An 11710-nucleotide genomic window follows, 5' to 3' on the forward strand; every position below is an offset into this window, starting at 1 on the left:
CGATTTTCAAGCGTAACAAAAAATATATTTAAAAACAATATTGGTATGACGTGGAATAGTTATTTTTAAAATGTAAACAAATTATTTTGAAATGAGATTATTTTTTTAATTATAATATAATTTTTAAAATAAAATATAAGATATTCTTAAATTTTAGTAGAGAATTTTTAAAATAATTATAATAGAAGTCATATCATGGATAAAATAAAGAAACAAATTTTAGTAGAGAGTTTTTAAAATAATTATAATAGAAGTCATATCATGGATAAAATAAAGAAATAAAAATCTTATGGATTATTACATAAATATCCGGCCAGATTTATTGTTTACTTTTTATAGTTAATATACATAGATGATATACCGATAACACACGATTATACACATGTTATATATGAATTATATATAAATTACACATCCTCAATTTTTTAATTTAAGTGATTGGGTGAGCACCTGTTTAGGTTGATAAAATAAAGCCAAAAGAAAAATATGACAGAATTTCAACCAAAGACATAAAAATAAGATAAAAGAAAATAAATATAAAACATTGTATGAAAAATCTAAAAATCATAAATAAGAGACGACAACGAATTTCTTCTTATGTTTCATATTTGTTGAGTGTAAAAAATTTGGAAGTCGATCTCATCGATTTCAAATATTTTTTTCAACTCAAATACATGGATTATAAGATAAGGATATATTAGAATTTTTTTTTATTTACATTGTGTGTCGTTTTTTAAAAAACCACTATTACCAACAAACTGATATGATATTCGAATTAAAATTTAAATGCAATTTAAGTAGTTTACATTGAGATTAGGCCAAGTATAGTGTCAAGAAAAAACTACTTGGCAATTTTAAGATAATATATGCAATAATATATAATAGCAATCAATTAATCTAACATTTAATGATTCAAAGAACAAATTTTTTTTATATGTAGGGTATTCAAAATTAAAAATCTGTGGCTAGAGATATCGATAAACTCAAAATGGAGTCATACTGAAATAACGTTTCATCGGTCAAAGAATCATTTAAATTTTTAGATAGCTGATTAAAGTGGATTTTAAATTAAGGATAATATCTTCACTTGCATCATTATGAAGATAATCATTATTGAAATATATATAATGTTTTAGAAATTGAAATTTCAAAATAGAAATATTTTTTTAAACATAATAGCATACCAAATAAGAATTCAAGTCGTAGTAAAAGAGTCATGTAGTAACCAAAGAGGCGTTCATATTGTGCCAACCTCTGTGCTTTTGCCATAGCTCATAAATACGAGTTATTATTTCGCTTTGTGACTATATTTAGGTTCCAACGACATCAATAAGAATGATGCAAAAATAAAATTATCACTACTAGATTAGAAAATATTAGCCCTTTTTCATGTAGTATTTCTTAATTAATATCTAACGATTATCTATAATTATTTAGAAGGTTTAAATTTTAAGGTTATTTACATATAATTCAAATAACTCAAATATTTAACATGGTTAATGTCAAATATCAAAATGAAGTCATACTTTAAAAAAAAATCACTGGCTAACGAATTTTTTAAATTTTGGATAGCCGACTAAAATGAGTTTTGAATTAAGGATGCTATTTTCACTTACATTATTATAAAAATAATTATTATTGAAAAATAAAGTTTTAAAAACTAAAATTTTAAAATAAAATATTTTTTGAATAATATCAACACACCAAATAAGAGTTGAAGCAGTAGTAAAAGTATCAAGTCGTATCCAAAGAGTCCTTCATAGTTTCAACCTTTGATTGTTTTTCCATAAATATGAGTTATTATTTTGCTTCCTGAATATTTTTTGGATCCAATGACACCAGCGAAAATGGTACCAAAAAATAAATAAATTGAATTATAACTAGGAGATTTGAGAAATGTTTAATTATTTGTATGTAATGTTTCTTAATTAATATCCAATGATTATTTATATTTATCGAGAAAGTTTAAATATTAAGATTATTTACATATAATCCAAATAGCTCAAATATTTAACATGGTTAGTGTCCGCGCATCCGCGCGGGGTGCTAATACTAGTTATATCTAACACAAACAGGCAAAGTAAATTCTCTGATTAATTGGTGAAATTCTTCCCTATTGTGATTTATGCCTTTGTCTCTAAGTAAAGTTTTTTTCTTTTTCATATCTACTACACTACTAGAGAGTCATATAGACAAAGATAATATGACCAAAAAAAATAAAATATAGACAAAGATAATAGACAGTAATTCATAAGCTGTACGCATTTTATTCCTTTATTTTTGTGGATGGTTCAACTTAGCTCCATTTTTCAAGAAATTTCCTACAACAAGTTTTTAAATAAGTTTTTTTGGTAACTTATAAACACAGCAAGTTTGTTAATTCGACAAGACTTGTATATCAAAGTTATACTTCAAGGTTCAAGGTTATTTTTGTTCAACTTCCTTGAATAAGGACAAAATCTAAACGGCGGTGGAAATAATTCTATTTGTGCAAATCACCCTAGGTTTTGCCATGCTTTTGGGACCACTATTAAAGTTATACCATGCTAGTTTCAGAAAGTAAATCTTGAATTTTTGTATCTTTCAAATTCAACTTCGGGAATTCGAATCAAGTAGTTCAATATCTTCAATGCAATTTCAGAAATCAAATCTAAGATTCCTCTATATTTCAAATGCAACTTTAAAAATCAAATCTAAGGTTCCTCTATCTTTCAAATGCAACTTTAGAAATTCAAATATTAAGTAATTCAATCTCTTTAATATAATTTCAGATTTTAAATCTTAAGTTCTAAAACATGAACTTATTCTTCGAATTTCAACAATCCAACATCAAAATCTACTCCAAATGAGCTCAAATATAAAACATAACTTTCAAATATTATAAAGACTAAACATTGTTTGTACCACTTGAAGACATACTATCTAATATCCTTGAAAAGCATTGCCAAACATAGCTACATGAACACAACAAAGGTTCAACACCACGAAAGCATGTCCTTGACAAACAAGGAAGCTGGAAACATAAAAATAAATTAACTTTTCCAAAAGTTTAAAGTCACCGCCGGCTATCGGCTGTCGCCCACAAACTTTATGATTAAATATATACATAACTATTCCCAGAGAACCAAATTCCAAGGAAAGTCTAGGTTGAGCAGCAAGCAACATCATCATAATGAATGGGAAAATAATTTTTACCATGATACTACACCACGGGGAAAGTATTTGCAATATTCTCAAACTGTGCTCATATTGAAATAATTAGCAACTACCTGAAATCAGCTATTTCAAGCATCACAAAACAATCTTACAGCAAAATATTCTAAATCTTCATTATCTCGAGTTAAGTCAACCGATGAGGAAGGATAGAAAGCCATGTGTTTTGAAATACTGTCTGAGCCTCTTGGTTTCCTTCATCAATTCTTGATATCAAGCCTAGCCTCATCAAACAAGAATATTCTCCAGTCAGCCGCTGGATAAGTTTCTCACTTTTCTCTTCCAAATCTTAATGGAATAATTGCACTCGGGAAAAAATTGAACGACGAGAATTGATGCATTGATATCAAGGTAAATTCTTGAAAAGAGTTTATAGAATCCGCATCAAATAAAAAGCAAGAACTAGTGCACTTAGCCGAAGCACATTCTTAGATGCATCCTGCAATTTTTTGGACAAAACATTATCACAAACAATAAAAAGTGATTTTGATACTCTCACAGAAAATAAGCACTCTACATGTGCCAGTAGTTTAATGTTATTTTACTTTTTCAAGAGTCTGTGTTTCTCTTATGCTAATTATAGATATAATATCTACTAAGGTCAGATAAATGCAGTAACATTTCCCATTCCACTACTCGACTTTTAATTAGCGCTCGAAGAGATGCCATTAGTAGATTCTTAGGTTGGATTTTCGCTCATCTTTCTGAGCGATGGTAAGTATCTGTCTACTGATGTTTTTCTCACTTGGATACTTTTCTAACATTACATTTAACATTTATATAATTCTAAGAGCAAGCTTCCCTTTTAACTTCTTCTTTGATTAGTCTGGACATAGCATTCAGCTGTATAAGTCCCAACCTTTAATTTTTTTGCAATAGAATTGATGCTACAAAAAAAAAATAGTAAAATCAGGGCCTGCACAGAACAATATAAGCACATAAAAGAAACAAAAAGAGGGTAAGCGTAGAAAAGGAAGGATTGAACTCTAAGCGAATGATGCAATATTAGAGACATTACTTGCCGTGGCTTTTTTCATTGTCTTCCTTTCCCCACACAGAAAAATTTAGATATCTTTTAAAACATAAATTGTTGAACATTCACTAAAATGATTTTTTTTCCCAACTAAAATGATTTAAGAGTTGCATTTTGTATGTTAGAGCATTCTCTGCATTATGATGTTATAATGAGATGTTCCTCATTGAGTTCTTGTACTAACACCAGAATAGAAAAAAAATGTTTCTTTGATCACATGATGTGATCTCAAACTCATAATGCACCAGTTATTCTGTTGTTATTCTTCCTTTTAATCAAGCTAATAAAGAGTTAATTTTTCACCCAAGTATAGAGTGTCGCATTGAGTTTCTTTTCCCTTCAAAGTTTTGAGTTAAATTATATAACTAAAACTATCTGCTCAAGACCAGAAAAGGTTAAAATGACAAAATCAGTTTATTCACTTTAAATACAACAACAACAACAACAACAACCCAGTATAATCCCACTAGTGGGGTCTGGGGAGGGTAGTTTGTACGCAGACCTTACCCCTACCCTAGGGTAGAGAGGCTGTTTCCGATAGACCCTCGGCTCCCTCCCTCCAAGAACTCCCCACCTTGCTCTTGGGGTGACTCGAACTCACAACCTCTTGGTTGGAAGTGGAGGGTGCTCACCACAAGACGAACATATTTCACTAAGCAAGTGAACTTTGTAATACTGCTTTCTGTCTAAGATAAAAAATATAACACCCAAAAAGTAGTTGAAGCATTTCCATTCGCAAAAGCAAAATCATTATAAAAGAGAAATTAACAATGCAATATTTATTGAGAATAGAGGGAGAGGAAAGGTTCTATTGGTAGACTTACATGACAAATGCCATTCACAATCATAAACATGCCGATGGAAAAAAATACCAGAATATGTATTGCAGCCTCGGTAGGAACGCTGGTATCATCCACTGTCCAAAATAAGAACATCCAAATATGTGAATAAGAAGCAATAAAATGCGTCACTCAAAAGTATGGTTACAGCAGCCCCTAATTCAATCAACATTACAAGGTAAAAGAACCTTATGAATGTATATGATGATATAAATTAATAAAACGACGTACGATACTTTTCAATAAATTTTTTAGGTAATAAAAATCTAGTCAAACCGGCTTGTAAACAAGAAGAGTTTTATAGAAAGATGGTCAGGCAGCTTAGATCATGGAAACGAAATATCAATTGCCAATATGATTAGTACAAGAATATTGACTTGCTTTTCTTTCCTTTTTGCCAATTAGTGAGCAGCTGAAGTTTTCACTTAATAAATTTACCCTCTCTCCTCTTCTTCCTGCTCCAGTGAAAAGCAGAAGAAGATAAGCAGGAATAAGTGAGTCAATACTTTAACCTAGTTTTTAAAAATAAATGACTGAGGTGCTACAATAATCACGCAAAATTTTGCACATATAAGATCCACACCTATTATACTCTATGAATATACTTGACTGTTAGTCTATCATGTTAATCAACACTATGACTGCTCATCTGCTTTCTGAGCTTCATATATCTAGAATTACTATTGTATAAACAAAATTAGACAATGACCGAGCTTACCAACAATGTTAAGTGCTCGAAGGACCTAATAGAAAAGGCATACCTCCAAAGTCCAATAAGAATCAATCTTCAGAACATGAGTCATAGGAGCACATTAATCCAGAAAATATAGACAAATCAACGGAATAACTCTAGTTCAGTGCTTTTTCAATCAACTCACAGAAATAGGAAAGAAAATATCCCCTCAATTTTGTTCCAAAATAAGCTCAAAAAAGAAAAAAGATCCAAACTTCTCAAATGCCGTAACATTAGACAGATGCTGTAAAGTTATGTTAGAAGATCATCCTCTGTTTTGATATCTTTCTTTCAGTCTACTGGCAGTTAAAAAATAAGCTTTGCTTTACCGTACAACAGTGATACGTACTACACAGAACGCAGAGCCAAGAACCAATATGACGTTATCTGAAAATTTAAAACACCTAGACTGATATCCATTAACATTATAGGGATGATTAAGGCTGAGATTTTACTTTATTTGAAGAACAGACTGAAACCTTCAAAAAACATGAAGAAATTCAATTACCTGCAAACACATGCATCAAATCTTAGAAGTTGCACCAAATTACATCCATATGGTCTTAGAGGAAAAATGAAAAATCAAGTAAGAAACAAATGGAGACAGATTCAAATAGAGAAGGCAAAGAAAAAATGAAGAGAGAAAGTTGGATAAATACATAAATTTAAACCATATGAAGAAAATGTTATGAGACATCTGAATCTGAAAATTGAAAAAAGAATAAGAGAAGCAAATTACACACAATAATAAAACAAAAGGAAACCAGAAGATTAAAAACCAAGAAAATAAGAAACTGAGCAAAAACAGATGAGGAAGAAGAACATCGAAAATAGCAGCAGAGAGAGTGAGAAATGAAACCAAGTCTTTGTTCACGAAAGTGCTATGAAAAGGCAAAAGATCGTTTGAGAAGTAAAGTGACGCGGGTATCGCTACAATTGTACACGTTACCATGTCTTGGAAAGTTAAGAGAGGCGGATTTACCATAATACCCATATTTAAAGTTAAATTAACAAGAGATACCCTTCGTCGTCCGAATGAAGTTGCACTTATTATATAGTTACTAGATAGATGATGCTGTCCGTGCTATGCACGGGCCCAATAGAGTCACTACAGGAATCCATGATAACATATCAAAGAAACACATGTGTTCTACTCTTGTTTACACTTTACGCCATAAACAAATAGACTTACATATCCTGATTGACGACTGTCATATCCTGTATTGCAACGACTTTGCACTACTGAAAAATGTTGGCTCCCTCGTATTTGTGCCCAAGAATCAAAAGAAGTTACATTATAAAACATCGTCAACGAAAGAAGTTTCAGTCAAAATAGACATGTGCAATTGTTTGCAATAGATGTTGTCCAGTCTCTTTCATGCAATTTCCTTAAAGCATCATCTCTTCGGTTCTCTGATTCTTCAGTTCTGCCCTAACAAAGAAAATCACATTAGAATTCACCAAGGTAGCTTATACAGAAATTATACAAGTCCAAATTAAATTCGAGTAACAATGCTGATAGCTACTATAGATCAGTAAGCCATAGTTGAAAAATTAACCACTAATCTTACTGCAATGCGATAAAAGCTGCAGACTATCTATTATGTTGCTCATTTACATGTCTAAATTTGAAATATGAGATATCACCAATATCCATAGCACATTAATAAATTGAATTTTTTATTTTCCTTTTATATTTTTATTAGTACAATAAACAAATGAAGGGGAACTACTACTATTTTTTACCTCTTCAGAGAGGGTAGATAGATGCCTACAATTGCAATAGATTCTAATTTCTTATGAAATAAGATGCAATCTAGGCAATTTATCCATCTAAATAGAACTGCCAAAGCAAGATTCTTTTTGGCATGATCCTCTTTATGTTTACTTCTTGAGTAATAATTTACTACCGGAGCCATCTGTTTCTATATATCGCATTTCAATGCTACTCATGAGAATACAAAAGAACAAGGAACATATAAGCTTCCAACAATATATAACCTTGATAAGCACATCAGGAATAAATGAAATAAAATCATAATTAATTACTGGAACAGAGAAATCCAAATTAGGAGCACCAACGATACTTAGGACCCGTTTGACCATAGATTTTGCCAAAATAAACTTGGGTTTTATCTGGCAAACACATGTTTGGCCATAGATTTTGCCTACATTTTGGCCAAATCCCAAGTCCCAAAATAGCTGGTTTTGGGCCAAAATATCACTATTATATTTTTTAAAAATTATCCTAAACTTTTGTATTTTATAAAAGAGCCCACCATTTATTATTTTGTAACGATGTTGCTTCATCTTCTCGGTCATCTGATAGTGTATCATGTAGTTCATTATAAAAATGATAATTTTGTATCAAATTTATTTATGTTCAGGACTATGGTTTGCTATAATATAATGAATGTTATTGATAATGGTACTGTTGGGTATTTGTGATAGTTTTTAGAACTTGTGGGTATAAGTCATGTTTCATGTTTTTCCAAACCAAACTTCACCCAAAACAGATGTCCAAACACATTTTCATCTTCAAACCAAACTTCACCCAAATCAGATTTTTCAGAATAAATTTGGGAATTTATGGCCAAACGCTAGCTTAGATAAAGTTACCAAATGAAGAGATACAAGCCTGACTCGGACACCAACAACAAAATTGAAGAGGTGCCGAGTAATGAAATAATTTATAATTTTCAGAAAAGAAACTATCAGATATCTTAAGTTTTATTCCACAAATTAAGGCCAAAAATTCCTAAAGCATCTAGATGGTACAAGATACACCTAAATGCAGCAATAATAAAGCTATAAATGCCAGCACATAGATTTGCCGGAAGAATTGCATATATCATTCTCATCTTTGCAATTGTTAAAATAAATTATTGTGGTCCTAAATGTAGCACATAAAGGCAGCAGTGTAGACATCTAATCAACAAATGTGAGAATGAGAAGTTGTTCTATTTACGTGCTGTGTATTTGTTGATGTTTGGTCAATTCATTGGATGACAATAGCTGATGTATTATGCAGCAACTCATGATGGATCAACTCTGAGGCACGAAAAGTAAGAGTTGACATGTCCATATAAATGACTAAAGTTGAGTCTTTCTCAGCTGCATTCTCCACACAAAAGTGAGTTTCTTCTGTTTAAATGTCCTATGAGAAAGCTAACACTATCAGCAAAACATGATGATGATGGGTTAATGAATCCCAGTAGTATTGATATCCCATAAACTATAGGTACCAAAAATGACCACAGTGAAGCCTAGAACAAGATGTATGCACGTAGAATCAAATTTTGCACTGAAAAGAAGGTACCATTTCTTCCAATTATGTCCTTTTCAAGATAGGATAAATCATAATTTTGAGCAATTAGGAATATGTAAAATTTTGGGAAGAAACTGATGTCCTTCTATTCTAGTACAATAAGTCTTCCTCTTCAAATGAGACTAAGATATAAATTTTAGGCATCTAAATTGAAAGGTTAACGTTAGGTAATCTCATTACTTAGGAGAAAATAGATCATTTGAGCAGAATAAGTCATTTCCTCTTCAATCGACGCTAAAATAGCATTGTTGAGATCTAAAGTGAAAGAAAATCTTAAATTGATAACTTATAGTTCCAAAAAATAAGACATTATTTCTTTAGTAGTTAAGAGAGCCTTGCTTTTGTTCCACACAATTAATGCTGCAGGAAATTGCTTTGTTCAAATGCCCGTCTTAATTAAAACTTACCTTAGTCATTGAAATACATATTTGGTGTAATCAAAATAAAATGGCAGACAACCAAATGACATATCCGAAGATAAATTTATAGTTTGCAATTTTATAACACATGGAAGTTCTTTGAGGGATTCGCCTACTTATCATTCCTAGAATTATGTGACATGAATCCTTACTTTATTGAGGCGAACATAGCAGAGCAACATTAAAACAAGATCGATAAGAGGTGGCTGGACTTAGCTGTTGCATTAGATAAAATAGGTGATAGAGTGCAAATATTTTTTACCATAACAGGAAGATTAATTTCTTGCCTCAGATAATCACCATTTTTCTCAATTTCAATTGAACTTCTAAACTGACCTAAAATTGTTAGATATGACTACTATAAATTCCAAGATAGCCCAGTAGATTCAAACATTAACCAATTGACAGGAACCTATTTTAAAATAGAGCTTTGTGAACTCTAACACCCACCTGAAAAAAAGAGAGACTAAAAAAAGCATGAACCTGAGTCCTCGGAAGAATATAGGAAGAAAATTAAAGGAGAATCACTATCTTTGTCAGATCAATAAAGCATTCCTATGAAAGTTGGACCGCAAAAGTTAAATAAAGATCTTAAGTTTCAACTTGAAAATTCCAAATCCAAGTAAAAATCTCAGCAAAGCTCGCAGCATTATCCAATTGAAGACAGTAAAGAGGGGAAACTACATTTGTATAACGACAGTAAAGAGGGAAAACTATATTTGTATAACAGAGACAAAGAATAAACTAAAGTTTGTTATAAATCAACAATTGGCATACCAACATAAAACAAACAAAAGGAAATCACCACATTTCACAGTTTTAGAATTCAGGATTTATAGTTGAAGGATTGAGACTTACATATTCAGGCATACTGTCAAATAATTTTGGCTACATTAAAGTTCTTCTCCTCCCCATTACTATTTTTGTCTTGATGGCACTTAGTGTTCCCTATACTGTAATAATGTGCGTATCCATGTAAAAAAATATCATAGACACGTGTGATCAAATAATCACATACATGCTAAGAGTACAACACGAAAATATGACAACAACAACAACAACAACATACCCAGTATTATCCCACACCGTGAGATTTGGGGAGGATAGTGTGTACGCAGACCTTACCCCTACCTTGTGAGGATAGAGAGGCTGTTTCCAACATATCCTCGGCTCAGGCACGAAAATATGAATGAAAATAAAAAAAATCAGATCTGTGTCCATCAAATGTTCAAAATCATACAGAGCGAAATTAAAAGCCAAAAAAGGTGTAATAAGAGAGCAAAGCAGAAGCACATAGAGAACTTCAATAGCTAAATGAAAACAACTAAATCAGTAATCTCTGAGAAGAATGAAATCATAAATTTACAAGCTCATGGAAATCACTGGAACCAAACAGACCAAAGAGAGCAAGAGTACCTAGTAGAAACCTTCTTCAATAGAACTATACACTCGTAGAATACCATCTGACTCAACCAAAATAAAAAATAATAATGTAACCCAAACATGCACATACATAAGTATTTCCAAACATGTGAAAATGAGAAACCCACTCAAACATATATTTAAAAATTAAAACATACCCACTCAAATTCACTACCGATAAGCTAGTATATCAACTAAAGAAAGAAGGGGAGACTTACCAAAAGTCAAAAATACCGCAGAAGCGAGACAAACTGGAAACAAAAGCGTGAAATATTGAAGTAAAATCAGAAATGAAGCCACATGAGCAAAGAAAATATTACAGGAAGGGCGGCTAAGAAAAACATAACAGTGAAATAAAAAAAGTGTGCGGAGAATTTGAGAGAGATAAGAACAGAAAAAGGATGGAGATGGCATACCGAGCTTCAGTTAATGGACAACCACAATCGGTTCATCATCGACAATAGTAGAGAACCACTTCAGAAAAATCTGTGTTTTTAGCCTCCATTGTTGCCTAGTGGAGAGAGTTTGGAGGAGAGTAGACATGGAAGAAGCTTTTGTCAAGGAATGGGTAACAAATCTGTTTTGCAACAAAAGAAGAAGAAGGAATCCTAAACACAGAGAAAAATAAAGTAGCAGCAAAGAATAAGAGAAAAGTGCATTTATATGAAGTTACCCAAATAGGAGTATTAGGTATCAATTAAATTTTTTTAAGTGGGTACAAAT

The 11710-nt window shown here is 31.5% G+C and overlaps 1 long non-coding RNA gene across 13 annotated transcripts; it reads right to left on the bottom strand.

Moving 5' to 3' along the window:
- Nucleotides 1-3147: 3147 nt before the first annotated feature.
- On the bottom strand, nucleotides 3148-11708 carry LOC104088044 (uncharacterized). Of its 13 annotated transcripts, XR_011410498.1 has the most exons (5): nucleotides 11404-11708; nucleotides 11206-11238; nucleotides 10424-10518; nucleotides 8787-8975; nucleotides 3148-7245 (listed from the first exon to the last, which is right to left on the bottom strand). It is a non-coding gene; the product is annotated as an uncharacterized lncRNA (long non-coding RNA). The 13 variants fall into 13 exon arrangements; XR_011410505.1 differs by lacking the exon at nucleotides 11206-11238; XR_011410503.1 differs by lacking the exon at nucleotides 10424-10518.
- Nucleotides 11709-11710: the final 2 nt, after the last annotated feature.

Source organism: Nicotiana tomentosiformis, chromosome 8 (genome assembly GCF_000390325.3).
Source record: "Nicotiana tomentosiformis chromosome 8, ASM39032v3, whole genome shotgun sequence".
NCBI lineage: Eukaryota > Viridiplantae > Streptophyta > Magnoliopsida > Solanales > Solanaceae > Nicotiana > Nicotiana tomentosiformis.